This window comes from Rhincodon typus, chromosome 2 (genome assembly GCF_021869965.1).
Source record: "Rhincodon typus isolate 14 chromosome 2, sRhiTyp1.1, whole genome shotgun sequence".
Classification (NCBI taxonomy): Eukaryota; Metazoa; Chordata; class Chondrichthyes; order Orectolobiformes; family Rhincodontidae; genus Rhincodon; species Rhincodon typus.
The window spans coordinates 120,812,520-120,840,009 of record NC_063333.1 but is presented as its reverse complement, the minus strand read 5'-3'; the positions used below and the strand labels follow the sequence as shown (position 1 = coordinate 120,840,009).

At 42.0% G+C, this 27,490-nt stretch overlaps 1 long non-coding RNA gene across 1 annotated transcript; it reads left to right on the top strand.

Annotated features, from left to right (window-relative positions):
• On the top strand, positions 1-25,545 carry LOC125486674. The gene is made up of 3 exons (XR_007265322.1): positions 1-102; positions 14,861-14,865; positions 25,535-25,545. It is a non-coding gene; the product is annotated as an uncharacterized LOC125486674 (long non-coding RNA).
• The last annotated feature ends 1,945 nt before the right edge of the window (positions 25,546-27,490 follow it).

Sequence of the window (27,490 nt, the reverse complement as noted above, 5' to 3'; positions counted from 1 at the left end):
CCCAATAATGCTCAAGCCTTTAATGTAGTCCATCCGTGGTTGGGCTTGAGGAACACATCCAGCAACTACCACCTTTTTATTCTGTTCTTGAGCTTTCCTGAAGTAGAAATAATGTGATATGAAATTACATGATTTTACATAGAGTAACTAATAAAGTCAAGAAAATTGTAACTACAATTATTAATTTGGTACCTCTAAAATTCTGAAAGTACATTTACTTCTTAAGTCTCTTTAAAGGTCAGAACTGAAGTGATCCATGTTTACTACAAATCAAACTAAAGCAGCCCCTTTATCAAGTTTTTCCATAGTTATTACTACTCAATTACAAGTTTGATTCGCAAATATTTCCAATGCAGAACATACATTTAATATAATGGAACTCCCATGAATACAAGTATGCACACCCACAATTTAACATCACTACAAATTTGATCCACAAAATTCAATCAAAATACTGACTTTTCCAATTTAATTGTTATGAACTGCATAACCTGGTAAATGATACAATTAAATATGGTCAAGTTTACTGCATGGTTCTTTAACATTGTGACAAAGCCCACACAGAGATGTTGCAGGGTCACAAGCTGGAAAAGTTGAAAAAGCTGACCAACTTCAAACTGGTACTAACAACAGAGAAAGCAACTCAAAAACAGCCCACATATAGATCACTAACTACAGTCATTTTAGTTTATTTGAGTTGGAGTTACCGATTCATTGCAAACACTTTTACCGCAAAAGTATAGAAAAAACGTGGGACATCCCTTCATTTCAAGTAGTATATTGTACAGGTTTCCAAATAAGATAATGAATTTGTTATAAGATTTCTCAAACAGTTTTCGCATTTATAGAAATGCTATGTGTGTCTCCCTTGCCTTCGGTTTATGTTGCCATTTTCCTGTGTTTCATTGAACAACATGGTTCAATTGGTAGAACTCATCTCTGAATCAGAAAGGTTGTCGGGTTCACACAGCAGACTGAGCAGTCACCCAGTCTTTTTTTTGGTCTCCATTGTAAAGCAAACCACATTGTGAGCAACAAGTACACTAAACTAAAGTGAAAGAAGCACAAGATGGTTGGAGTGTTTGGCAGCTTGTACAGTTACGACAAAGGAGGTAAAAGAGCAATTGTTACATTTCCTACAATTGCATGGCAAGATGCAATGGCAGGCCTTCTAATTTCCTGACATTTTAATTCACTATAATGCTCTTACACTCACATCTCTGTCATCAGCCTCCTAGAATGTTACACTGAAGGTTAGTGAAAGCATGACGAATAGCACATCACATTGTGATTGGGTATTGATCTTGACACGGAGTTCAACATATTCAGATCATGAATTCTGCCCTCCAGTTTGATTTCTTTTTGACCAGATGTATTTTTTTTTTTATCTTGTTTTCATGTTTTTAGTTTAACAGGTCTATCCTTTATTCTTTTCTTCATCACAGCATAGTGGCTAAGGGCGGCACGGTGGCTCAATGGTTAGCACTGCTGCCTCACAGCGCCAGGGACCTGGGTTCAATTCCACCCTCGGGCGACTGTCTGTGTGGAGTTTGCACATTCTCCCCAAGTCTGCATGGGTTTCCTCCGGGTGCTCCGGTTTCCTACCACAGTCCAAAGATGTGCAAGCTAGGTGGTTTGGCCATGCTAAATTGCCTGTAGTGTTCAGGGATGTGTAGGTTAGGTGGACTATAGGGGGATGGGTCTGGATGGGATGTGTTGAGGGTCATTGTGGACTTGTTGGGCCGAAGGGCCTGTTTCCACACTGTAGGGATTCTATAATTGATTCTGTGATCTATGATTGACTTAAAATCTGTTTCTAATCCACCTCAAAGGATTCATTGTGAACAGCCGTACAATTTTTTTTTTAGTATCTCTATACCTGATTCTCACCAGAGAGCCTATTAAGATATAGCTAATCTCACAAAATATGACATTTACTATACATTGCTGATCAGGTGCATTATCTTTTGTTAAGAAGTTAAAGGACAAAGAATCAGCCATCATGATGACCACAGAGGTAAAAGAGGTAAAATTCAAGTAAATGTTCAGATGTTGCATTGCTTGCATTTCAAGGACCTAAAGTTTGTAACAGGAAAGAAAACTGACTCACTTTTCTAAAAAATTAAAACACCTTAGAAGTTGGAGGAATACACAAACATTACAATGACCATGAACAAAATCTGGTGGTTATAGAAAATGTCAGAATTTTCATGCTGAAGAATAATTCATTGTATATTGTGAAATGCAGAGATTAGGCAATATAAAAAAAAGAACAGAAGGTTAAAAGGAAAACATGGAATCATTTGCCCTTGGAAAAGGAAAACATATACACAAATGCCCAAGGGCAAAAAAGGACTCAAAGCAAAAGAAAATCAAGATATGAAAAGCACAGAATTAAGATTAGAGGTGGGCAGATGCCTAGGTACAACGAGAATAATACCAACAGGATCTGTTGTCTTTTGACAAACTAAATGGCAGGAGAAAAGTCAGCTAAGTGCGAAAATGTAAAGTTGTTTAGTTTAGCAGGGAGAATAAAGTAGTTCTGGGTAAGTCCAGAACTAAGGAACACTGTTAGGGATCACCGTTTTAGGACAGAAATTAGGGGACTTTTCTTCTCTCTGTGGGTTGACAGACATTGGAACTCTGTCTCTGAAGGCAGCACAAGCAGAGTCATTGAGTATGTTTAAGGCCCATGGTAAATACTGTAGATTCTTGTTAGACAATAATTGAAGGTTAATCAAAGGTTATTGGGTTTACATGAGAATGTGGAATTTAGAACACAAACAGATCTTATTGAATAGCAAACAAGCTGGATGGGCAAAATTGAGTTCATTGTTTCACTAATGCCATTAAGGGAAGGAAATCTATTAGGGCCATCAACCCCTGTTCAATGAAGGGGGCAGGAAGGTATGCCAGAAGCAGCATGAGGCATATCTAAAATTGAAGCACGTAGCTGTACCACCTACATGCCAAACAGCAGAAGCAGCACACAACAATCAGACCTGAGAAACTTAGATCTGATGCAAATAAACAATCCCACAACCAATGGATCAGATCTAAGTTTCTCAGTCCTACCGCACCATCATGCATGATTGTGGACAATTAAGCAAATAACAGGAGATAGAGGCTCCTCAAATATCTTCACTCTCAATGATGGGGGAGTCCCCAGCACATCAGTACAAAAGACAAATCTGAAAAACTTGTATCCATCTTCACCAAGAAGTGCTGAGTGGATGATCCATTTCTGACTCCTCCTGAAATCACAGTATCACAAATGCCAATCTTCAACCAATTCAACTCACTCCACAAATAGAATAGAATAAAATATCCTTCATTGTCACGTGTACTCCGTTGCAGATGTCCAGTGAAAAGCTTTTACAATGTCTGCCTCATCTAGAAAGGAATAATTTGATTAGGGATAATCAACACGGTTTTGTGAAGGGTAGGTCGTGTCTCACAAACCTTATTGAGTTCTTTGAGAAGGTGACCAAACAGGTGGATGAGGGTAAAGTGGTTGATGTGGTATATATGGATTTCAGTAAAGCGTTTGATAAGGTTCCCCATGGTAGGCTATTGCAGAAAATACAGAGGCATGGGATTGAGGGTGATTTAGCGGTTTGGATCAGAAATTGGCTAGCTGTAAGAAGACAGAGGCTGGTGGTTGATGGGAAATGTTCATCCTGGAGTTCAGTTACTAGTGGTGTACCTCAAGGATCTGTTTTGGGGCCACTGCTGTTCGTCATTTTTATAAATGACCTGGATGAGGGCGTAGAAGGATGGGTTAGTAAATTTGCGGATGACACCAAAGTCAGTGGAGTTGTGGATAGTGCAGAAGGATGTTGCAGGTTACAAAGGGACATAGATAAGCTGCAGAGCTGGGCTGAGAGGTGGCAAATGGAGTTTAATGCGGAAAAGTGTGAGGTGATTCACTTTGGAAGGAGTAACCGGAATACAGAGTACTGGGCTAATGGTAAGATTCTTGGTAGTGTGGATGAGCAGAAAGATCTCGGTGTCCATGTGCATAGATCACTGAAAGTTGCCACCCAGGTTGATAGCGTTGTTAAGAAGGCGTACAGTATGTTAGGTTTTATTGGTAGAGGGATTGAGTTTCGGAGCCATGAGGTCATGTTGCAGCTGTACAAAACTCTGGTGCGGCCGTACTTGGAGTATTGCGTACCGTTCTGGTCACCGCATTATAGGAAGGATGTGGAAGCATTGGAAAGGGTGCAGAGGAGATTTACCAGGATGTTGCCTGGTATGGAGGGAAGGTCTCGTGAGGAAAGGCTGAGGGTCTTGAGGCTGTTTTCGTTAGAGAGAAGAAGGTTAAGAGGTGACCTGATAGAGACATACAAGATGATCAGAGGATTAGATAGGGTGGATAGTGGGAGCCTTTTTCCTCGGATGGTGATGGCTAGCACAAGGGGACATAGCTTTAAATTGAGGGGTGATAGATATAGGACAGATGTCAGAGGTAGGTTCTTTACTCAGAGAGTAGTAAGGGCGTGGAATGCCCTGCCTGCAAAAATAGTAGACTCGCCAACTTTAAGGGCATTTAAATGGTCATTGGATAAACATATGGATGATAATGGAATAGTTTAGGTTAGATGGGCTTCAGATTGGTTTCACAGGTCGGCGCAACATCGAGGGCCGAAGGGCCTGTACTGCGCTGTAATGTTCTATGTTCTATGTTCTATGTTCTATGCCTCTTATGGCATTATCTTAGGTGCAAGTACCTAGGTACAAATCATGAGAACAAAAGAGGAATAAAAAGTAGTTGCATTACTTTACATGACATCAAGCAATGGCTGATGACACTGGGTACTACAAAGGTTATGGGCCCTGACAATATTCCATTAATAGAATTAAAGAGTTGGGCTCCAGAACTAGTTATTAACATAGATAGGACAGCTCCAATACTGACATCTACCTAACAAAGTGAAAATTTGCCCATTTATGCCTTGTGCAAAAAAGCAGGACAAATCCAATTCCACCAATGACCACCCAAACAGTTCGCTCTCCAATTATTAGCAAAGCAATGGAAACGAAAACTAACAATGCTACCATGCAGCACTTATTAAGAAAGTGACTGATGCTCAGCTTGAGTTCTGCAGAACCAGTTATTGTCCTCAAAACGGATTTGGTCCAAATAAAAGGGTTGAGTTCAGAGATGAGGCAAGAATGACTTGAAAAGCAACGTTTGAATAAGTTTGGCATCAAGGAGCCCAGACAAAACTGGAATCAATTGAAATTGGGAGAAAACTCTCTGCTGGTTGGAGTCATACCTAGCACAAACGACGACGCTTGCAGTTGTTGGGAGTTCAATCATCTCCACCACAGACATCAGTGCAAGGTTTCCTCAGGGTAGGGACCTCAGCACAACTATCTTTATCTCTTTCATCCATGACTTTCCCTCCATCATAAAGTTAGAAGCAGGGATGATTGCTGATGATGGCACAACGTTCAGCACCATTTGTGGTGCCTCAGATACTGAAGCAATCCATGGTCCAAATGCAGCAAGCCCTGGACAAGTAACATTGGTGCTACACAAGTGCTGAGCAATGATTATCTTTAACGAGAGAAAATCTAACAACTGTCCTTGACATTCAATGGCATTACCGTTTCTGAATACCCCACTATCAATATCGTAGTGTGTACCATTGGCCAGATGTTTAACTGGAGTAGGCATTTAAAGCTGCCTACAAAGGCAGGTCAGACGCTAGGAATTGTGCAGTGAGTTACTCACCTCTCTACCACCTACAAGAGGCAAGTGAGCTGTATGATGGAATACACTCCACTTGCCTGGATGGATACAGCTCCAACAACACTAAAGCAGCTCATCCAGGCCAAAGTAGTCTGCTTAGCATCGTTCCATCACCTTAACCATTCACACTCAATTGCACAAGTGCATTGTAACTGTATTGTGAACAATCTTCAAGATGAAATAACCATCAATAATACCTTCTAAACCCATCATCTCTACTCCTAGAAAATCAAAGACAGCAGATGCATGGGAACACCACCACCTGTAAGTTCTCCTCCAAGATACACAGCATCCTGACTTGGAACTTCAGAACTACTGCTTTATCATTACTGGATCAAAATCATGGAACTTCCCTCATAACTGTACTCAGAGTGTCCCTAAAGCACGCAGACTGCAACGATTCAAGAAGTCAGTTCATCTTCTCACAGGCTATTAGGTAAGGCAATAAATGCTGAAATCGCTAGCAACATGCATTGTTCCATGAAAGAAAATGTCACAGAAAAGGCAATTCAACTCAACCAGTTTATGCCCATGTGTTTATGTTCCATTTGAGCCTTTTTAACATACTTTATCTAAATTGAACATAAGCATCTACTGTTCTTCCTTAGTTTAGTCTTTATGCTCACCTGCCCTATATTTATGTTTCTTGATATACATCAATTTATACCTTTAAGAAAGAAGGGATGTAAGGAGAAGCCTAGGAACTATAGACCTCAGAGTCTGACTTCAGTGGTGGGTAGGTTGTTGGAAGTGATTCTGAAAGATTGGATTTATATGCATGTACAGAGACAAAGCAAGATTAGGGATAATTGGCATGGTTTTGCATGAGGGAAGTCGTATCTCACAAACTTAATTCAGTTTTTTGAGGGAGTAACCAAGAAGATTGATGAGGGTAGAATGGTAGACATTGTTTACTTGGACTTTAGTAAAGTCTTTGACAACGTTCCACACAGTAATTAGTAAAGTTAGATCGCATGGGATTCAGGGAGAGCTTGCCGGTTGGATACAAAATTGGCATAACAGCAGGAGACAAAGAGTGATGGTGGAGGGTTGTTTTTCGAACTGGAGGCCCGAGACCAGCGGTGTTCCATAGGCATTGGTGCAGGTGCACTTTTGTCTGTCATTTATATAAGTAATTTAGATTAAAATACAGACGGCATGATTTGTAAGTTTGACACCAAGATGAGATGACCCCACAATTGGTGGTATAGTGGACAGTGAAGGTGGTCATCTATGATTACATAGAGATCTTAATCAATTGGGTCAATGGGCTGAGGAGTGGCAGATGGAGTTTAATTTGGATAAATGTGAGGTATCACATTTCAGTAAAACACACAAGGGCAGGACTTGCACAATTAAACACAGGCCCTTGAGTAGTGGTGTAGAACAGAGACACTCAGGGGTTCAGGTACATAACTCTTTGGTTTTTGCATCACATATAGATACCGTGGTTAAGAAGGTGTTTACCATGTTTGCCTTCATTGCTCAGACTTTTGAGTATAGGAGTTGGGACATTGAGGTTGTATAAGATGTTGCTGAGGCTTCTTCTGGAGTACTCTGTCCAGCTCTGGTCACCCTGTAATAGGAAGAATATTATTAAGCTGGAGAGGGTTCAGAAGAGTTTTACCGGGATGTTGCTGGGAATGGAGGGTTTGAGTTATAAGGCGAGGCTGGACAGGCTGGGACATTTTTGACTGGAGCATAAGGTTGAGAAGTGATGTTTCAGAAGTTTATAAAATCATGAGGGGTATGGATAAGGTGAATGGCAGGTGTCTTTTCCCTAGGGTGGGGGAATTTCAAGAATGGGGGCATATTTTTAAGTTACAAGGTTTAAAAGACACCTACGTTAATACATGAATAAGAAATGTTTGGAGGGTTATGGGCCAAGCACAGGTAGGTGGAACTAGTTTAGTTTTTAATTATGGTCGGTATGGACTGGTTGGACCAAAGAGCCTGTTTCTGTGCTGAATGACTCTGTCTTACCCCACTCTCACCTATTTACTCCCCCTTTACTCTCTCCACATGGACTTGAATCCCATCCTGATTCAGGCAGAGTCCACCCCAATGGTACACATCTTAGCCCCAAAAATTGTGCCAGTTTCCCAGAATAGGAACCCCTACACTAGCCCACCAACTATGTGTTAATGCTCCTGACTATTCTGTTCCTATGACAATTTACACGTGGCTCATTGAATAATCCAGAGTTTATTAACCAAGCATGCCAAGCGTCTTCTTAACCACCCTATCTATATGTGAGCAAACTTCAAAGAATTATGTACCTGAACCCGAGTCTCTCCATTCTGCAACAGTACCCAAGGCCCTATGTCTAACTGTACAAGCCCTGCCCTTGTTCGTTTTACCAAAATGTGATACCTCGCATTTATTCAAATTAAACTCCATCTGCCACTCATCAACCCATTGACCCAAATGATCAAACTCGCTTTGTAATCATAGATCGCCTTCTTCACTGTCCACTATAACACCAATTTTGGTGTTATCTACAAACTTACTATCCATGGCTTCTGCGTTTTAACATGGATTGAGGATTGATTAATGGTCAGAAAATAGAAAACAGGAACAAATAGGCAGTTTTTGGGTTGGCAGAGAAACCAGAAGGGTATGTTAAAGATTCAGGTTTGAACTTCAGCTATTTATTATTTATATCAGTGACTTAGATGAGGGGACTGAAGCTAACGCTTCCAAGTTTGCTGACAATACAAAGTTAAGCAGAAAATCTTAAAGAGGATGCAATGCAATATGAAGAAATCTTAAGTTAGTGAGCAAGAACATGGCATGGCAGATTGAATAATAATATTGCAAGTGGGAAGTTACCTACTCCAGAAGAAAAGAAAGATAATTTGTTTATAATGAGGGACTGGTAAACATTGGTGTTGACCTGTTTATTCGTGTGCACGATTCACAAAGTTAATATGCTGCTGCATCCAGCGATGGAATCCTGTTACAACTTCACAGGCCTCTGCTGAGACTGCATCTTGAGTAGTGTGCTCACTTCTACGGAAGGAAAGATATAGTGGAGTTGGAGTGAGTGCTAAGATGGTTCACAAGACTGTTACTTGTGACAAGATGACAGTCCTATAGAGGATAAAGGAGCCAGGGTAATATTCCCTGAAATTTAGAACACATTTCTATACCAACGATGGAGTGATGAAGAGATCAAAAGAAAAGACTATTCACAAGTGATATTAAAAAACATAATTTGGTTAAAAATGAGGTACTCGAACAATCTGGACAGGCCAAGTTCCTTCCTTAGAATTGAATATTCACTGAAAGCGCCAGAGCTGGACAGAAAGAAGAAAGTAGCGATGGTCAAAGACACGTTCCAATACTGCAATATGACTTGCAGAAAAATTTTCTGGACACATCTATGCGACTACAAAAGGGCAAAGCCATTTAAGTGCAGGTAGGACACTTTCTCAATAGCCATATCCTAAAAACTGGAAGAGAAATTGAAGATAAAAACGTGTAAGGAAGGAAAAAATCAATTGGGGCAAGTGACACCGATATGGACTCTGGGTGGCTTGAAATAACCTGGAGAAGAAGCACAATAATGCCACAGGTATCCAATAAGAATATGGTGACAAATGAGAGCCTTGTCATCTCCAATGACCTGAAGATCCATCGGCACATATATTCAGTATAGAAGCAGTGAGTGTTCAGTCTGCACCCCAGGGTTTTCAAACCAGCAGAGAAACTCTACAGTCCAGCAGAGCATGTACTTGGATAAGAGGCTATACAACGTACCTAATCTGCGCCCAGTTTGTGTCTTCCAACATGCTGGCCCTGCACCAAAAACAGGCACTCTTCAGGAAGAGTTTTGTCATGTGCTACTTCACCATAAAAAAAAGCATCATGTTATTCATGCTATGAGGCCTCTCAGATACAGAGGGGAAAGGAGGTTGTTCTGCCTAGTAGCTTTAAAGGAGATCGCTAACAAAATTTTTGCCTCCACATTCCAGAGATGCAAGTTCCTATTGGGTGGTATGGGTCCTACTAGTGTTGGCTAATGTCTGTTACCTCAATCAAGTGTCCACTCTTTCCTACTAGGCCTAAGACCAAGAGTTTAATAGGCCATTCAATTGTAAGGTGCCTCATAGATCAACTCAAACACGACCTTACCTGACACTTGTATTCAATGATAGTAATTGTAACAGATCAGGAAGTTGCAGTTCAAGTCCCAGTTGAGAAACTGCAGCATAAAATCTACAGTAACATTTCTATTCAATAATGAACATAGTCTGTTAGAGGTGCCATCTTTTGATGATACATTAAACTGCTCTCTCAGACAATTCCCCAACACTACTGAATTCTCCTGGAGTCTTGACGGACTTTTATGCCTCACCCACCATTTAAATTATCATCAGACAATTTACCTCATGGTATTTATTGTAATTTACTGTGCACAAAATAGTGGTTGCATTTCCTATTAGAGTGACTGTCTTTAAGTGCTTTGAGACATTTGAAGTCATAAGAAACACAAGAGAAATGTAAGGCTGCCTTTCAATGTACCCTCTCTCAAACACATGCACAAAGGAAAAATTAGGAGAAGTGGTTTCTGGCAAGTTCTTTCTTGAATGCAATCCAATTAATAAATTTTTTACAAGGCAGTTTTTTGGTGACAACTGGCACCTAACACTGCTCAGTTACACAAGCTAAACACAAAATATTGTACATGTCAATACTCAAGAAAGCATAAAATGTTCATTGGCAACCAGTCACCACCCAACTATTCTGTTTGTTCTCAACACAAAAGCTAAACTGTCTGAACAATACTAACACAAACAAACTGGAAATCTGAAAAAAAAGCAGGCACTAGAAATACACAACAGGCTTGTTAGTATCTAAAAATAATACAGGTCTTGGATGTAGGCCTTTTGGCAGAACCATAAGCTGGTGGGTAAATTAACCTTGGAATAAAACTAAAGACCAAAGGAAAGCTGAAAAGAGGCTAAAAAGAAATGTTGGAAATATTCAGGTCTGAAAATATCTATGAAAAGGAGGTAAAAACAGAGTTAAAGTTTCAGGTTAAGAAACTTCTGCCAGAATGTCAGATGCATGGAGATAGTAAGGGCAATTAAGAGTAAGAGACAGATAAGGAATGTTAGATTAGACAATGCAAAAAAGAGACAAAGGGCTGCATCTTACTTTTTCTGGTAGGTTCCAATTGCATCGGGTATTTTGGGAGGTTTCGTGCCACAAGGTTTAGCAAGATTTCTCGCTGCATATTAACAAACGTACCTCATTAGTTGCCCACTCACCCCATACCATCCCTTTCATCCGAGTCTAGCCCAACATTACCACTTGCTGTTTCCAGAATAACTCGGCACTCAACAGATATCCTCCAGAAAACTGGAATCCCTTGCTTTAAAAAGGCCAATCAGCACACAGAGAAGCATTGGCAATTTGCTGTTACCCCTCGCTGGTAGCATAATGATACAGCAGACAGAACGCTCAGCTGTCACTGAGACACAGTTACTCAGCTTGTCACTGACCATTAGGAGAGCATCAGATACAGACAGGCAATCAGAAAATTTCAAAAGTGAACTGTTATTTACAGCCAGAAAAAGTGAACACAAACACAATGAATACAGGATGTCAATTGCCACCACAATCCAAACCAAATGACAGCATTACAACCAACAATTACAACCCATGACGATCTGCTGCAGCCAACTCTTATCTACACCACCTTGTTCTCTGGTCAACTTCTCTGTCTCTGGCTTGCTGCAGTGTTCCAGAGAAGCTCAACGCAAGCTGGAAGAAGACCTCATGTTCCGCTTGGGGACGCTGCAGCCCTCCAGACTCATTATCGAGTTCAATAATTTTAGGGCCTAAACTCTCCCAAGTTCCAGCACCCTATCCCACACACCAGGCTTTGTTATCACATAGCCTGCCATTATAAACTACCTATTGTTAATCACTAACAGTCCCCATTAACAGCCCCTCACCCTCCTAGCCAGATCGTTACTAACTCCTTTGTCTATCCAACTCAACTGCTCTTTGTCTTCGGACTCTATCCTTTATTGGCATTGCCGGAGAGGGTAGTGGAGTCGGCCTCATTAGGGGCATTTAAGCAGCTATTGGATAGGCATATGGATGATAGTATAAGGTAAGGGTGGAGGTTAGATAGACCTTAGGTTTAGGGTAAAAGTTCAGCACAACATCGTGGGCCAAAGGGCCTGTACTGTGCTGTACTGTTCTATGTTCCAAGTTATCATATCATTTACTCCCTATCCCATCTCCTTCCCTATTTTCTGCATATAAACCGACATTTTCCCAGCTACCATCAGTTCCGAGGAAGGGTCACTGGACCCGAAATGTTAACTCTGATGTTTTCTTCACAGATGCTGCCAGACCTGCTGAGATTTTCCAGCAACTTCTGTTTTTGTTCTCATCTACTGGAACTAGGTATGAAAAAGGTTCTGTTTAAACTTCAATGCCCAATGTAGCTGAAGTCTGTCATGGAGAAGGACAGCTTCCTCTTCCCCAAAATCCTCCTCCTCCTCAGAAGACTGCTTCCATTCTCCCAGTTCCTCAGCATCAGCGCATCGTCTCTGTACCAATGCTTCTGTAACGTTGATCTCAATACAGTTTTCAACATAAAAAGTAATAGTGCTCTTTTGTTTAAATATTTCAAGAGTCTCAATGAATGCAGTACTCTGTACCTGTGAACATAACACAAGTTAACATAATAGCTCGCAAATGATGTCTTTAAATACATGCTGATCTTGCTGGCAGAAAAAAAGTGCTGCTCTGAAATCAGAAGCATACCGACATGTGTGTGTTCCCTTTTTTGTGATGTAAAGCAATTGAAAATATGGAAAGTTTTTTAGAACACAGAACATAGAACAGTACAGCACAGCACAGTACAGGCCCTTCGGCCCATGATGTTGTGCCGACCTATTATCCTACTAAGATCAAACCACCCTGCATACCCTACGTTTTACGATCCTCCATGTGCCTATCCAAGAGTCACTCAAAAGTCTCTAAAGTATTTGACTCCACTACCACTGCTGGCAGCGCATTCCACACGCCCACCACTCTCTGTGTAAAGAACCTACCTCTAACATTCCCCACTATACCTTCCTCCAATCACCTTAAAATTATGCCCCTCGTAATAGTCATTTCCGCGCTGAGAAAAAGTCTCTGGCTATCCATTCTATCTATGCTTCTCATCATGTTGTAAACCTCTATCAAGTCACCTCTCATCCTTCTTCGCTCCAATGAAAAAACCCTAGCAACCCTCAACCTCTCCTCATAAGACCTACCTTCCAGTCCAGGCAGCATCCTAGTAAATCTCCTCTGCACTCTCTTTAAAGCTTCCACATCTTTCCTATAATGATGTGACCAGAACTGAACACAATATTCCAAGTGTGGTCCAACCAGAGTTTTACAGAGCTGCAGAATAACCTCGCGGCTCTTAAACTCAGTTCTCCTGCCAACGAAAGCCAACACACCATACGCCTTCTTTACAACCCTATCAACTTGGGTAGCAACTTTGAGGGATCTATGGATGTGGACCCAAAGATATCTCTGTTCCTCCACACTGCTAAGAATCCCTGCCATTAACCCTATATTCTGCATTCAAATTCGATCTTCCAAAATGAATCACTTCACACTTTTCTGGGTTGAATTCCATCTGCCACTTCTTTGGCCAGCTCTGCATCCTGTCAACGTCCCGTTGCAACCCAACAGCCCTCCATGCTGTCCACAAATCCACCAAACTTCGTGTCATCAGCAAACTTACTAACCTACCCTTCCACTTCCTCATCCAAGTCATTTATAAAGATCACAAAGAGCAGAGGTCCCAGAACAGATCCCTGCAGAACACCACTGGTCACCGAGCTCCAGGCTGAATACTTTCCATCTACTACCACCCTCTGACTTCTATTGGACAGCCAGTTTTGTATCCAGACAGACAAATTTCCCTGAATCCCATGCCTCCTTACTTTCTGAATGAGCCTACCATGTGAAACCTTATCAAATGCCTTGCTAAAATCCATATACACCACATCCACTGCTCTGCCTTCATCAATGTGTTTTGTCACATCCTCAAAGAATTTAATGAGGCCTGTGAGGCATGACCTCACAAAGCCATGCTGACTATTGCTAATCAAACTGTGCTTTTCCAAATAATCATAAATACTATCTTTCAGAATCCTCTCCAATAATTTGCCCACCACAGAAGTAAGACTGACGGTCTGTAATTCCCAGGATTATCCCTATTCCCTTTCTTGAACAAGGAAATGATGTTAGGCAACCTCCAATCATCTGGTACTACTCCAGTGAGGACGCATAGATCATCGCCAAAGGGGCAGCAATCTCTTCCCTCGCTTCCCGTAGCAACCTTGGGTATATCCTGTCTGGCCCAGGGGACTTATCTATCCTCATATTTTTCAAAATTTCTAGCACATTCTCCTTCCTAACATCACATAAGCACAGAACGCCTTGGGGTTTTCCTTCAGCCTATTCGCCAAGGTTTTTTCATACCCCCTTCTAGCTCTCCTAAGTCCATTCTTCAGTTCCTTCCTGGCTACCTTGTAGACCTCTGGAGCCCTGTCCAATCCTTGCTTCCTCAACCTTAAGTAAGCTTCCTTCTTCCTCTTGACTAGGCATTTCACATGTCTTGTCATCCAAGGTTCCTTCACCCTACCATCCTTTCCTTGCCTCAGTGGGACAAACCTATCGAATACTTGTAGCAACTGCTCGCTAAACAACCTCCACATTTCTGTCGTGTATTTCCCGGAGAACATCTGATCCCAATTTATGCTCCACAGTTCTTGCCTAATAGCTTTGTAATTCCCCCTTCCCTAATTAAATACTTTCCCATACCGTCTGCTCTTATCCCTCTCCATGACGAGAGTAAAAGTCAGGGAGTTATGATCACTATCACCGAAATGGTCTCCCACCGAGAGATCTGACACCTGGCCTGGTTTGTTGCCAAGCACCAAATCCAATATGGCCTCCCCTCTAGTCAGTCTGTCGACATATTGAGTCAGGAATCCTTCCTAGACACGCCTGACAAAATCTGCTCCATCCAAACTATTTGCACTTAGGAGGTTCCAGTCTATATTAGGGAAGTTGAAGTCACCCATGACAACAACCCTACTACTTCTGGACCCTTCCAAAATCTGCCTGCCAATCTGTTCCTCAGTGTCTCTGTTGATATTGGGGGTCTCTGGAAAACTCCCAATAAAGTGATTGCTCCTTTCCTGTTCTGACTTCTACCCATACTGACTCAGTGGACATACCCTCCTCCACTACCTCCCTTTCTGCAGCTGTGATACCATCCCTGATTAGCAATGCCACTCCCCCACCTCTTTTGCCTCCCTCCCTATTTCTTTTGAAATATCTATACCTCGGAACATCCAACAACCATTCCTGCCCCTGCATTATCCAAGTCTCTGTAATGAACACAACATCGTAGTTCCAAGTACTGATGCATGTTCTAAGTATGTCACCCTTATTCCTGACACTTCTTGCATTGAAGTAGACACACCTCAACCCGTCGCACTGACTGCCACTTTGTCCTATCAACTGCTTATCCTTCCTCACAGATTCTCTGCTTGCTGTACACTGGCGACTCCATCCTCTGATCTGTAGCTCCAGTTCCCATCTCCCTGCCAAACTAGTTTAAACCCTCCCAAAGAGCTCTAGCAAACCTCCCACCCAGGATATTGGTGCCCCTCCAGTTCAGGTGCAACCCGTCCTTCCTGTACAGGTCCCACCTTCCCCAGAAGGTATTCCAATGATCCACATATCTGAAGCCCTCCCTCCTATACCAGCTCTGTAGCCATGTGTTCAGCTGCACTCGCTCTCTATTTCTGGCCTCACTCACCCATGGCACCGGCAGTAATCCTGAGATTACTACTCTGCTTGTTCTGGCTTTTACCTTATTTCCTAACTCCCTATATTCACTTTTCAGGTCCTCATCCCGTTCCCTAGCTATGTCATTGGTACCGATGTGTATCACGACTTCTGGCTGCTCTCCCTCCCCCTTAAGAATCCTGAAGACTCAATCCGAGACATCCCTGACCCTGGCACTCGGGAGGCAACATACTATCCAGGAGTCTCGCTCGGTACCACAGAATCTCCCCTCTGTTCCCCTAACCATTGAATCTCCTTTTACTATCGCTCTCCTATTCTCCCCCTTCCCTTCTGAGCCACAGAGCCAGGCTCGGTGCCAGAGACCTGGCCACTATGGCTTTCCTCTGGTAGGTCATCATCCCCAACAGTATCCAAAGCGGTATACTTATTATTGAGGGGAACGGCCACAGGGGATCCCTGCACTGTCTGCCTATTCCTTTTCCCACTCCTGAGTCACCCAGCTACCTTTGTCCTGTAACTTGGGTGTAACAACCTCCCTATAACTCCTATCTATCACCCCCTCAGCCTCCCGAATGATCCAGATTTCATCCAGCTCCAGCTCCAGCTCCCTAACGAGGTCTGTGAGGAGCTGGAGTTGGGTGCACTTCTCACAGGTGAAGTCAGAAGGGACACTCGTAGTAACCCTTACCTCCCACATCCTACAAGAGGAGCATGCAACTGCCCTAGCTTCCATTCCCTCTACTCTAGATTGCCAAAAGAATAAAAATAAACCTTACCTTTCCAACCCTCCACACAGTCTTTTTTCTTGGACACTATACCATAATGATGACACTATTACTATTTTTCTTTTACTTTGTCCAATCTTGGTTTGGAACTGAGACTTGAAGTCGAGAATTGAACTTTTAAATTTGGACAGGAACTTGATTTAAGGAGAAGGAGAAAACAAAAGACTGACAGATCTACTCCAAAACCTTAGACAAAAGACTGACGTTTGCTGTTGGGAACTGATCTGAAAAAATAATGCAGGTAAATATCTGCTCTAAGAATACTGCAGACAATTTACACTGAGATGATGTTATGCGCAGGGACTGCCAGTTGGTTGGATTTTGAATTGGTCACTGAAGGGAGGATTGGTATTGGCCAGCCAACCACAGAGAAAGTTGTAAAAGGAAGAAAAAACAAAGTGAACTAGCTCTGACTGGGTTTTAGGCTGGAGGCAGTTTTGCTTTCAAAGTTGCAGGACTGAGTTGATTTTATTTGGTTTTGCTGTTGCTAGTTATTCTCCAGTTATTGATTTGATCAAAGTTCTGAGAAAAGAAGCCCAGTTTGTAAGAAAAAGGTAAGAAGTCTCCAGCTGTCTGCTGAAGCTGCTTCCAAGGAACGTATACAATATGCATGCCTGTAACACAATGCATCATCCAAAGATTTCATGAAGGCCTGGTATTCATCATTGAAACAGCTAAGTAGTTGGCAACCTATGATTCTTCTATTTTCTTTTATACCTTAATTGTGTCTGTGTCTCTGTCTGTTGGTTGGAGAGTAGGGGTTTGTGATTAGGTTTAGATCATAGATATTAGATTGCCTTGTTGTTCATCTGTGTTCTGCTAAAGTTACATGATTAATAATAAATTGTGATTTTTTTTGTTTAAGTTATGAATTTGGTGCCCAAGATCTTTTATATAGAAAGCCTGATTGGGAACAATTAAACAATTGTTAGGAGGATCACTGAGCATTTTAAGGTCACTGTACTGCAAATCCAGCGATAGGGAGGCTGCAAGGTGCAGGGCTGGATGAACACAGCAGGCCAAGCAGCATCGGAGGCTGATTTGGTTTGGCTTGCTATCCCTGTGATATAACATCAATCAATTCAACAGGTTATCTCAACTATCAAAATATATTTCATTGCGCTGCCTTTGATCCCATCTACAAGTAAAGAGATACAAAAAGCTGGAGACTGTGATAGAAGAGTATACTGTAACAAGAAAACTAGAAGGCTGTCACATCAGTTAACAAAAAGCTGTAGCTTCAAGTGCCTTTGATGAGGCAAAATGATGGAAAATACCAGATAATAATTATAAGCCATCATATTCAGAAAAAGTCAAACAGCACATTTATGCAAATAATGTGGCTTGCCAAAACAACGTTAATTATGTTACTGTATCTGTGGACTCAATTGTAAAGGCTGTTCCATACAATTACATTGCCATGAAAATAAAAGCAAAATACTGTGAATGGTGGAAGTCTGAAATGAAAACAGTTCTGGACAAACTCAGTGGCTCCGGCAGCATCTGTATGGAAAAAACAACTCCACTCGATGAAGACAGGTTAAACCACTTACATCTGGCCTCACTTCATCAAGCATCTGATCAGTTCAGAGTTTAAGAAATACATGCGAAAACATGAATATTTTGTTCATTCCAATATGCTCCCTTGCCTACCCCTGCCCAGCTCCGAATGCACACTCACCGTCTCTTCCCTCACTCTGATGCGTGCAGTCTATTCCACCTCCCACAAACACAGCTGGAGCCACTTTATCTGCTCACAACCACCCTGGCCTCCTTATCCCTTGTCTTGTCCTCACTGTTGACCCAGCACCACCAATCACAGGTTTACTCTCTCATGTACTTACTGCTCTTTCAATTATATTCTGTTTCTGGAGGAGTAACAGCAGCTGTACCGGAGGAAGAACTGGAGCAGCAGCATTACAGACAGAATTTGAGATTGGAGCAGGAGATCCTCACAGATTCTGTCTCAAAGAATATGCTCTTCTGCTCCTCTATTTAACTTAACAGATTTTTCCATGCTCTGTGCCTTTATCTCATCAGAATTATTGGGGAAACCATTTTAACACAAGTTCATGCTTACATACAACACGGTTCACTTGACACCCTGTGGTAAATTTAAGGTGCAGCATATCTAGAAGTGGTGTACCTTCAATTCATACCAAGGAAACCATATTTCACAGAATTTCGGAAAAGGGCAATAAATTACAGGAAGTTCACCACCATCATTATGTTTGAGTGATATCAAAGACATTTTGGAAATGGATTTGTTCACTGACCCTGTTTAGTTTGAATGTTGTTTGGAAGCATTCTTGAACTGAAGGTTGAGATTTAAAAGGCTGCAGATTCCAAAGGAAAGGAAAGGATCCAAAATGTAAAGCTCCATCATTTTGAAATTCGACCAATGAATTGATTATTACTGAACACTTCTATTGTGAGATGAGTCCTGAGGGGGTATTAGATTAGAAAGTTGAATGTACAGACAAAAAGCAAAGTTGAAATGAGCACGGACAACAATGGTAGTCAAACTAAAGAAGGCCAAGGACCAGAGATGGGGAAAGCATTGCCAACCAGACAATTAACTTTGGATTATATCTTTGTGCGAGGAGATCGCAGGAAGCACTTCTTGACACAAAGGGTGGTGGAAATCTGGAAGAGTCACTTCCAACAACCTGAGGCTTCATTTCAAACTATGATTAATACATCTGTATTATTCAAGAGTTGTGCCCATTTTAAAACATTAATGGTTATATGAATACTAATTATAAAAGCTACAGCACTTAATATTTGCTTTATTTAACTTCATGTTACAGTATGGTTAGCTCAATATGCCGCTATGCTGTCCAGTTGTCTTTTGTACTTTAATACACCATGTTCTTCATAATACACCTTGAAAACCTTTAATACACCTTGAAAAATCAATGTAAAAGCTTCTTAAAACTTTTCTGAGGATTTAGCTACAATTTCATTGACACTTGCATTATGTGCCAGGAATAACTACTGCAGCTGGGGAAGCCTGTACGCTGCGTGTTAATTTTCCTCATTCATACAAAGGCAACTGCCTGGCCTGCACTTTTACATGCTTGTCAATACTTCAGAAAATTCTGACTATGGCCATTGATCTCTGTAAACAGCGACTCACACTGACGTAAGATGTTTGAATTTCTCTTTGATCACTGTTGCTGGTGTGTTTCCACTGCATCAAATAAGTCTTTACAGTATCTTGCACTCTGAACTTCAACATCAGCAGGAATTTGAATGGAGTATGTTCTAATTATGCTTACTAGCTATGTACCTATGGTCTCTCCAGATGCCTCAACAATTCAAAAGCAACCTGCAAGGAAGAAAACTACACTAGCTACTCACAAGTGTCTGAACTCCTATAAGTCTAATGCAGGAAGGCAGGGGGATGTTCAACTCAGGAATATTTTGCTGCAATCTCAGCAATCGGGGGCTGTAAAAGCTGCCCAGAGTTACTGTACAATCTTTATCAATGACTAGAGAGCAGATAAATGTTTCTAGCCAACCGGAATGCTGTCTATGTTGCATTTTTGGCTATTTACAACTTAATAATATTCAAGTGAAATCAGCTAGGCATATTAAGCCACCCTGTATAGGTCATTAGGTTTTCTGGATAAATCTACATCAGAATAGACAACGATGTTCAAAATGGAATTTGCAACAGTGATATATTCCCTACAGGGTGAAATGTAGGAGCAACAAGCCTAGAGAACCCAGGATGTCAGGACTAGATAAGAAGGAAAAGACAGGCTTTTTACAGGTACAAAAAGAGAAAATTAACAGAGACCCTAGCAGAAAATGCAGGAAGTTCTCAGGAAAGCAATTAGGAGAGCAATTAGGGGGCATGATAATGCACTAGCAGGCAAGATTAGGGACAACGCTAAGAAATTCTATATGTATACCAAGGGGAAGATGATAACCAGGGTAAGTGTAGGGCCCATTGAGGACCAAGAGGGCAATCCACATGTGGAGCCAGAGGTCATTCGTAGGGTTTTTTTAATAGGGTATTATAACAAAAACTTTGTATCTGTCTTCACTTTGGAGGATTTAAGTATAGAATTCCGGAAGAGGGACTGTGAGGTTCTTGAGCAGCTTAACGTAGGGAGTGAGGTGACTTTGGAGATTTTCGCAGGCTTAAAAGTGAACAAACCTGCAAGCATAAATGAGTTGCATCTCAAGCTTTTATGGAAGAAAGGGAGGAAATTTTTGGGTTTTGATCCAAATTTTTAATGCTTCTCTAGCCACAGGGGAGGTGCTACAGGACTGGAGGATACTCAATGTGATTACACTTTTCAAGGAGGCAGAGTAGAGATACACCACAGAATTACAGACCAGTGAATCTCACACGAATGGTAAAGAAACTATTGAAGAAAATTCTAAACGGCAGAAGTAATATCTACTTGAAGAAGAAAGGTTTGATCAGGGATTGTCAGCATGGCCTTTGTCAGATGGAGATCATGCCTGACAAATTTGATTGAACTTTTCAAGGTGATGACCAGGTGTGTACATGAGGGTAGTACAATTGCTGTAGCTTAGGTGAATTACAGCAAAGCCTTTAGAGTCATATAGAATAGAAACAGACCCTTTGGTCCAACTAATCCATGCTGACCATAATCCCAAACTAAACTAGTCCCACCTGCCTACACTTGGCTCACATTCCTCCAAACATTTCTTATTCATGTACACTTATTCAAATGTCATTTAGATATTGTAACTGTAACCCATATTCTCCACTTCCTCTGGAAGTTCATCCCACACATGAACCACCCTCTAAAAAAAATTGCCCTTCACGTCTTTATTAAATCTTTCTCCTCTCACCTTAAAAATATGCCCCCTAGTCTTGAAATACCCCACTTTAGGGAAAAGCCAACTGCCATTCACTTTATCTATATACCTCGTGATTGTATAAAGCTCTATAAGATCACCTCTCAACCTCCTACGCTCCAGTGAAAAATGTCCCAACCTATCCAGCTTCTTCTTATAATTCAAACCCTCCATTCCCAGAACATCCTGGTAAATCTCTTCTGAACAGTCTCCAGCTTAATAAAATCCTTCCTATAACAGCAGACCAAAACTGGACACAGTACTCCAGAAGGGGCCTCACCAATGTCCTGTACAACCTCAACACAATGTCTCAACACTTATACTCAAAGGTTTGAGCAATGAAGGCAAACATGCTAAACTCTTTCTTTGACAAGACAATGGGAGACTGATAAAGAAGGTAAAAGCACATGGGATCCAGGGTAACCTGGCAATTTGGATCCAAAATTGGCTTAGTGGTAGGAGGCAGAGGGTGATAGAAGGCTGTTTGTGTGACTTGAGAACCATGTCCAGTGGCATACCACATAAATCATTCTGGATCCGTTATTGAGGATGTATATAAACAATATGGAAGAAAATGTCAGGGGGAGAGGAGGAAGAGAAAAGAGGATAAGTGAGTTTGCAGACGACATTAAAATTGAACAAGTGGCTGACACTGAAGGAGGGAGGTCTCAGGCTACAGGAGGATATAGATAGATAGGACAGATGGCCCACCAGTTGCAATGGAATTTAACCCTGATAAGTGTGAGGTGATGCACTTGGAAGAAATTAACATGTCAAGGGAGTACGCAATGAATGACACGACATTAGGAAACTCAGCGGAACAGGGGGATCTTGGGGTGTTTGTCCACAAGTCCCTGAAAATGACAGGACAGGTAAATACCATGATTAAGGCGGCATACAGGACACTGCCTTTTTTCAATCGAGGCATTGATTATAAGAGCAAGAGGGTTATTTTGGAGCTGTACAACACATTGGTTAGGCCACAACTAGAGTACTGTGCGCAGTTCTGGTCACCGTACTATAGGATGTGATTTCAGTGGAGGGATTTCAGAGGGAATTCACCAGGATGTTGCGTAGAATGGATCAGTTTAGCTATGAAGAGAAGCTGATAAGCTCAGGCTGTTTCCTTTGGAGGAGACCCAATTGAGGTGTATAAGATTATAAAGGGGCTTGAACAGTGGAGTGATTGTAATGAGGTTAGTCAGGTGGACCTCATAGAATAGGAGTTCCCTGATTGTCTATTAATCTGATCCAATCAAGGAATTCTGGCCAATGGATAAGAACAGGAGCATCAGACAGCCTGTTCATGCTGGAGGTTCTGAGTGAGCTGTACCAGTGTCAAGGACTTTCCACGTGTAAACACAGGGAGACTTGGTGATGGCATACCAGCCTCTGTGGAGTTATTTCAGTGGCAATAAGAGAAAAGCACGTTCCTAAAGAAATTCACTTGCAACAGTTATTTTTGATTTGGGGTGAGCATTTCTGGCATCATGCCATTATGTGGAAAGCTTGACTCGTTTGATCCTGCTGTCGAAGACTAGGCCCAGTATGTGAAAAGAACGTATTATTCTTTCCAGCCAAATGACATTGGGGTAAATGAAAAGCAATGAGTAATTCTCCTGACAGCATGCGAATCCACAGCTTCTTTGGTTATTAGGAGCCAACTTTCCCTGAGGCACCAGACACCAAAAACCTTCCAAGAGTTGATGAGAAATATTACAAGCCCAGGCCTCCCTAATTCTGAGATGCTATTGGTTTTACTCAGCAATTCGAGAACCAGGGGAATCTGTATCAGGATTTTTGATGAGGTTAAGACGATTGGCAGAGGCATGTGACTTTGGTATAACTTTTAACAAGACGCTGAGACACTGTTTGGTATGTGGGATTAATGATGTAACCATGCAAACATGCTTATGACGTTCAAATGGACTTCAAACAGGCACTACAACTAGCTTTATCATTGGAAAATGCGGCAAGTGGAGCATATGGGTTGCAGGGTTTTCCAATGGATGTGGACACCCTCAAGAGTCTGACTAATATTGGGAACACTACTTGAGTGAAGGCAATTACATAGCCTCACTCAGGACATATCCTGAACAGAGGGTCTCTCGGTCAGCTCACAGCAAAACCCAACAACAAAGCCAAGCCTTGGCCAAACAGTTAATATTTTCTTCAGAATCCGGGCTGGCAAGCTATTGTAGTTGCTGCCAATATGTGGACTTGAGACAACAAAAGAATCCCACTAGACCTACACTGAGTAAGAGAACTCTGAGGCCAGTATGCAGGCAAGTGCATTCCCTGGAAAGTACATTGGTTCTGATTTGGACATTGCTAAGCAATCAAAATAAACATCTGGTTAAATGGTCATCTGCTTCTAATAGAGATCGATTGGAGAACGAGCCTTTGACACAATTCACTCTGGACTCCCAACCATTAAAGTTTATGCAAGACCTCGGCTAGATTGAGAACCTATACCAAGGAATCTTTATAGATTAAGAGTACAACATCTGTCCTGTTCTTTTATGAGAAGCAGCTTGTTTAGTTACTACTGACTGGAATAAAAGGTTCAGGCTCAAGCTTGATGAGGTAAAATTGGTCAAGAAACATTCACCTAGACTGGCTCAATGTTTTTCGATAAGAAAATGGCTGCCTCAGTGAAGTCCTAACTAAATTCATTGAAGATTTTCAGTAAGACCGAGGTAAGAACTACAAAAGGAACCAAGGCCACCTTGCAGGTTGACCAGGAAGCAAGTCAATGATTCTGCAAGGCCCACCCAGTGCCATTTGCCTTATGGGCAAAAGTACAGGCAGAAATCAGAAGGCTAGAACGCGCAGAGATCATCAAACCAGTACAGTTTGCATAATGGGTAGCACCAGTCATAGCAATTTGAAGCCTGATGGATCTGTCCGCTTTTGTGGGGATTTTAAACAAATGGTAAACTGCTTTTCGTGGCTGGATAAATACCGAATCCCTCGCATAGAGGATTTATACGCCAAGCTGGCAGTGGCTAGACATGAGGCATGCATACTTGCAATTGCAATTAGATGAGGATTCCCAGAAGTATGCTATGATTAATGTTCATAAGGGTTCATACCAATATACAAGACTGCTATTTGGGGTATCGTCAGCCTGCGCAATTTTTCAGCAGATGATGGAGAACATTTCACAAGGTCTACCCCAGGTTACTACTTATCTAGATGATGTGCTAACAATAGGGAGACCAATAAGTGCACTTAGAGAACTTGGACACAGTCCTTAGGCATTTCTCTCAGGCGGGCCTTAGAAGGGAAAAATGTGTGTTTCAGGCACCAAAAATGACCCTCTTGAGTTACATGATTAATATGACCGGTTACACTCATTGGAAGATAAAGTGAGGGTGATCAAAGGTGTCCTGGCTCCAACATTTGTACCAGAGATTAGGTCTTTCCCTGGGCTCGTGAATTATTATGGAAAGTTCATACATAACCTGGCCTCCATCCTGGGATCTTTGCATCAACTTTCAAAGGGTCAGCTTTGGAAATGGTCACGAAGCCTAGCCGTAACTTGCAGAAAAGTGAAGAACCAGCTATCATCCTCTAAGGTATTGGCACACTATGATCACAAGCGAGATCTGGTATTGGCATAGGATGCCTCCTTGTATGGCATCAGGTGGTATTAGCTCATCAGTGGCCAAAAGAGGAATGCCCGATAGCGTATGCATCCAGGCCTTTGGCTAATGCAGAGCATAACTATGCCCAGATAGAGAAGGAAAATTTGGCGGTCATATTTGTAATCAGGAAATTCCACCAATACCTTTACAGATATAAGTTTGTAATAATAATGGACGACAAATACCTGGTAGGTCTACTTAGCGAGGACAACACTGTGTTGCCCACAGATTCAGACTGAATTCAGCAGTGGGCTCTAATACTAATTCTGTATAATTACTAGTTGAAACACTGTCTGGGATGCCAAATAGCAAATGCGGATGCATTGAGTCGCCTCACTCTAGCAGATGCACCGCCGGTGGTACTACCACTGGAAGAGTCCATAATGGTTTTAAATTTTCTCGGCATGCTTCCAGTCACAGCTGACAATATCAGACTTTGGATGCAGAAAGATCTGGTGCTGGCAAAATTGAAAAACTGGTGGTGACGGGGGAATCCAAAGGGCGTCACAATCAGAATTGAAAACTTTCTGGAGCCGAAAAGACTAGATCACTGTACAGGATAGCGTATTATTATAGGGAGCAAAGAGTGATTGTCCTGAGCAAAGGTTGCCACCAGATACTGGCTTAACTCCTCCAGGGTCATCCTGGAGTTTCTGAAGTGAAGGTGCTGGTGATAAATTATGTCTGGTTGCTAGAAGTGGATGTAGACAGAGTTGCATTGGTGGGGCAGGGCCCAGAGTGTCAACAAGGACAAAAATTACCAACAAAATCTCCCCCACATTCATGGGAATAGCCAGGTAAACCCTGGACTCAGTAACATGCCAACTATGTAGGTCCTTTCATGGGCTCAATGTGGGAAGAGAACAGGGATGATGGACGGAGGGTAAAACAGCATCAGGATCACCAAAACCAGACACAAGACTCCACTAAGCAAGTGAGACAGTTTACGTCAGGTGATGAAGTTTGGTATAGGAACCACGGGAATGGCCCTGCATGGGTAAGAGGCATGGGTGATGTGAAGCCAGGTCCAGTGACGTATAAAGTTTAGGTAGGTGCAATGGTCCTGAACAAACATATGGACCATATGAAAACTGTAAATTCACACATGGTCTGAGAGAAAAACATGCCCGGCTCCTCGACACCCTATTCAACCGTTTCGGAACTCGTGGGCTCTCCCTCTCTGTTAAGCTTTGAAGACATCTCAGAATCTGAGATGGACACAACAGATGTCACCACCTCAACACCTTTGCCACCTGAAGACAATAATGAACTTTTTCCAAAATGCTCCAGGTGCATGAGGCAAGCTGCTGTGCTTTACACGTCCCCGTATCAGAAGTAGAGTTGGAGGAACCTGACTCGGCGCTGAAATGCCCCAAGGAGGAGATATTTTTAAAAAAAGAACCAGCCTCAGACTCAGAGGGGAAAGGCTATAGTGAGTGTAACGAGGTCAGAGATCCTTGATTGGGGCTGTTAATCTGGTCCGAACGGGGAGCCCTGACTGACAAACAAGAAAAGGAATATCAAACATCCTGGTCACACACACAGCTGACTCTGAGGGTGCTGGATCAGTATCAAGGACTCTCCCCATATTAATAAAGGGTGACTTGGTGACAAGATACCAACTTCTGTGGCCTATAGTCTGATTCAGGCACAGGGATAATTACAAAAGATTAAGAATAAGGTAGTGCTGGAGACAAACCAAATGGCTGGAGTAAAATGATATGTATAACAGTTGCATGCGGAGGATCTAACCACAGTAAAAAATAACCCAAAACTGTAAAAACTAATTAAGGTAGAGAGATCATAGCAAGTTATCAAGGTGATGGTGTCAAAACATAACAGTAAGGAAGATTTTACACAGAACAGCATGGTGGGTTTGCACGTAGCACACATGAACCCAAGATCACGGATGAGGCCGCCTTCATGAATATGTAACTTGACTGTCAGTTTCTGCTTGGCGACTCTGTGTTGTGTATCTCAAGGCCATGGATACTACCATCAAACCACAGATTCGACATGGATACTACCATAACACATGGGAACTCCACCCACCACGTACACAACAGATTCTCATGTGACTCAGCCAATGTTGTCTACCTCCTATACTGCAGACATGGATGCCTCGAGGCATGGTATATTGGCAAGACTATGCAGACGTAATGACAACGGAGGAATGGACACGGCACAACAATTGCCAAACAGGAACAATCCCTCCCAGTTAGGGAACAGTTCAACAGTCAAGGACCTTCAGCCTCTGATCTTCAGGTAAGCGTCCTCCAAGGTGGCCTTCGAGATACACAACAACACAGAATCACCAAGCAGAAACTGAAAGCCAAGTTCCACACCCATGAAGGCCTGAAACTATTGCAGTCCATACTGCATATTGGTTAATTTGGTGAAACTAAATCTATATTTTTGTATTAGCATCCTACACCAGTCACTCCAGTTGAATAAGGCTGGAGGTGGGTGCTGCAGCACAAATAGTTGAATCAGAGTACCAGGTCCCTTAGCTAATAAGCAAGTTTGGTTTTATTAATTCAAAGAAGGACACAAAGTAAATTATGTTAAGTGCATTAAATTTACACAAGTACATTTAATGCTTTTAA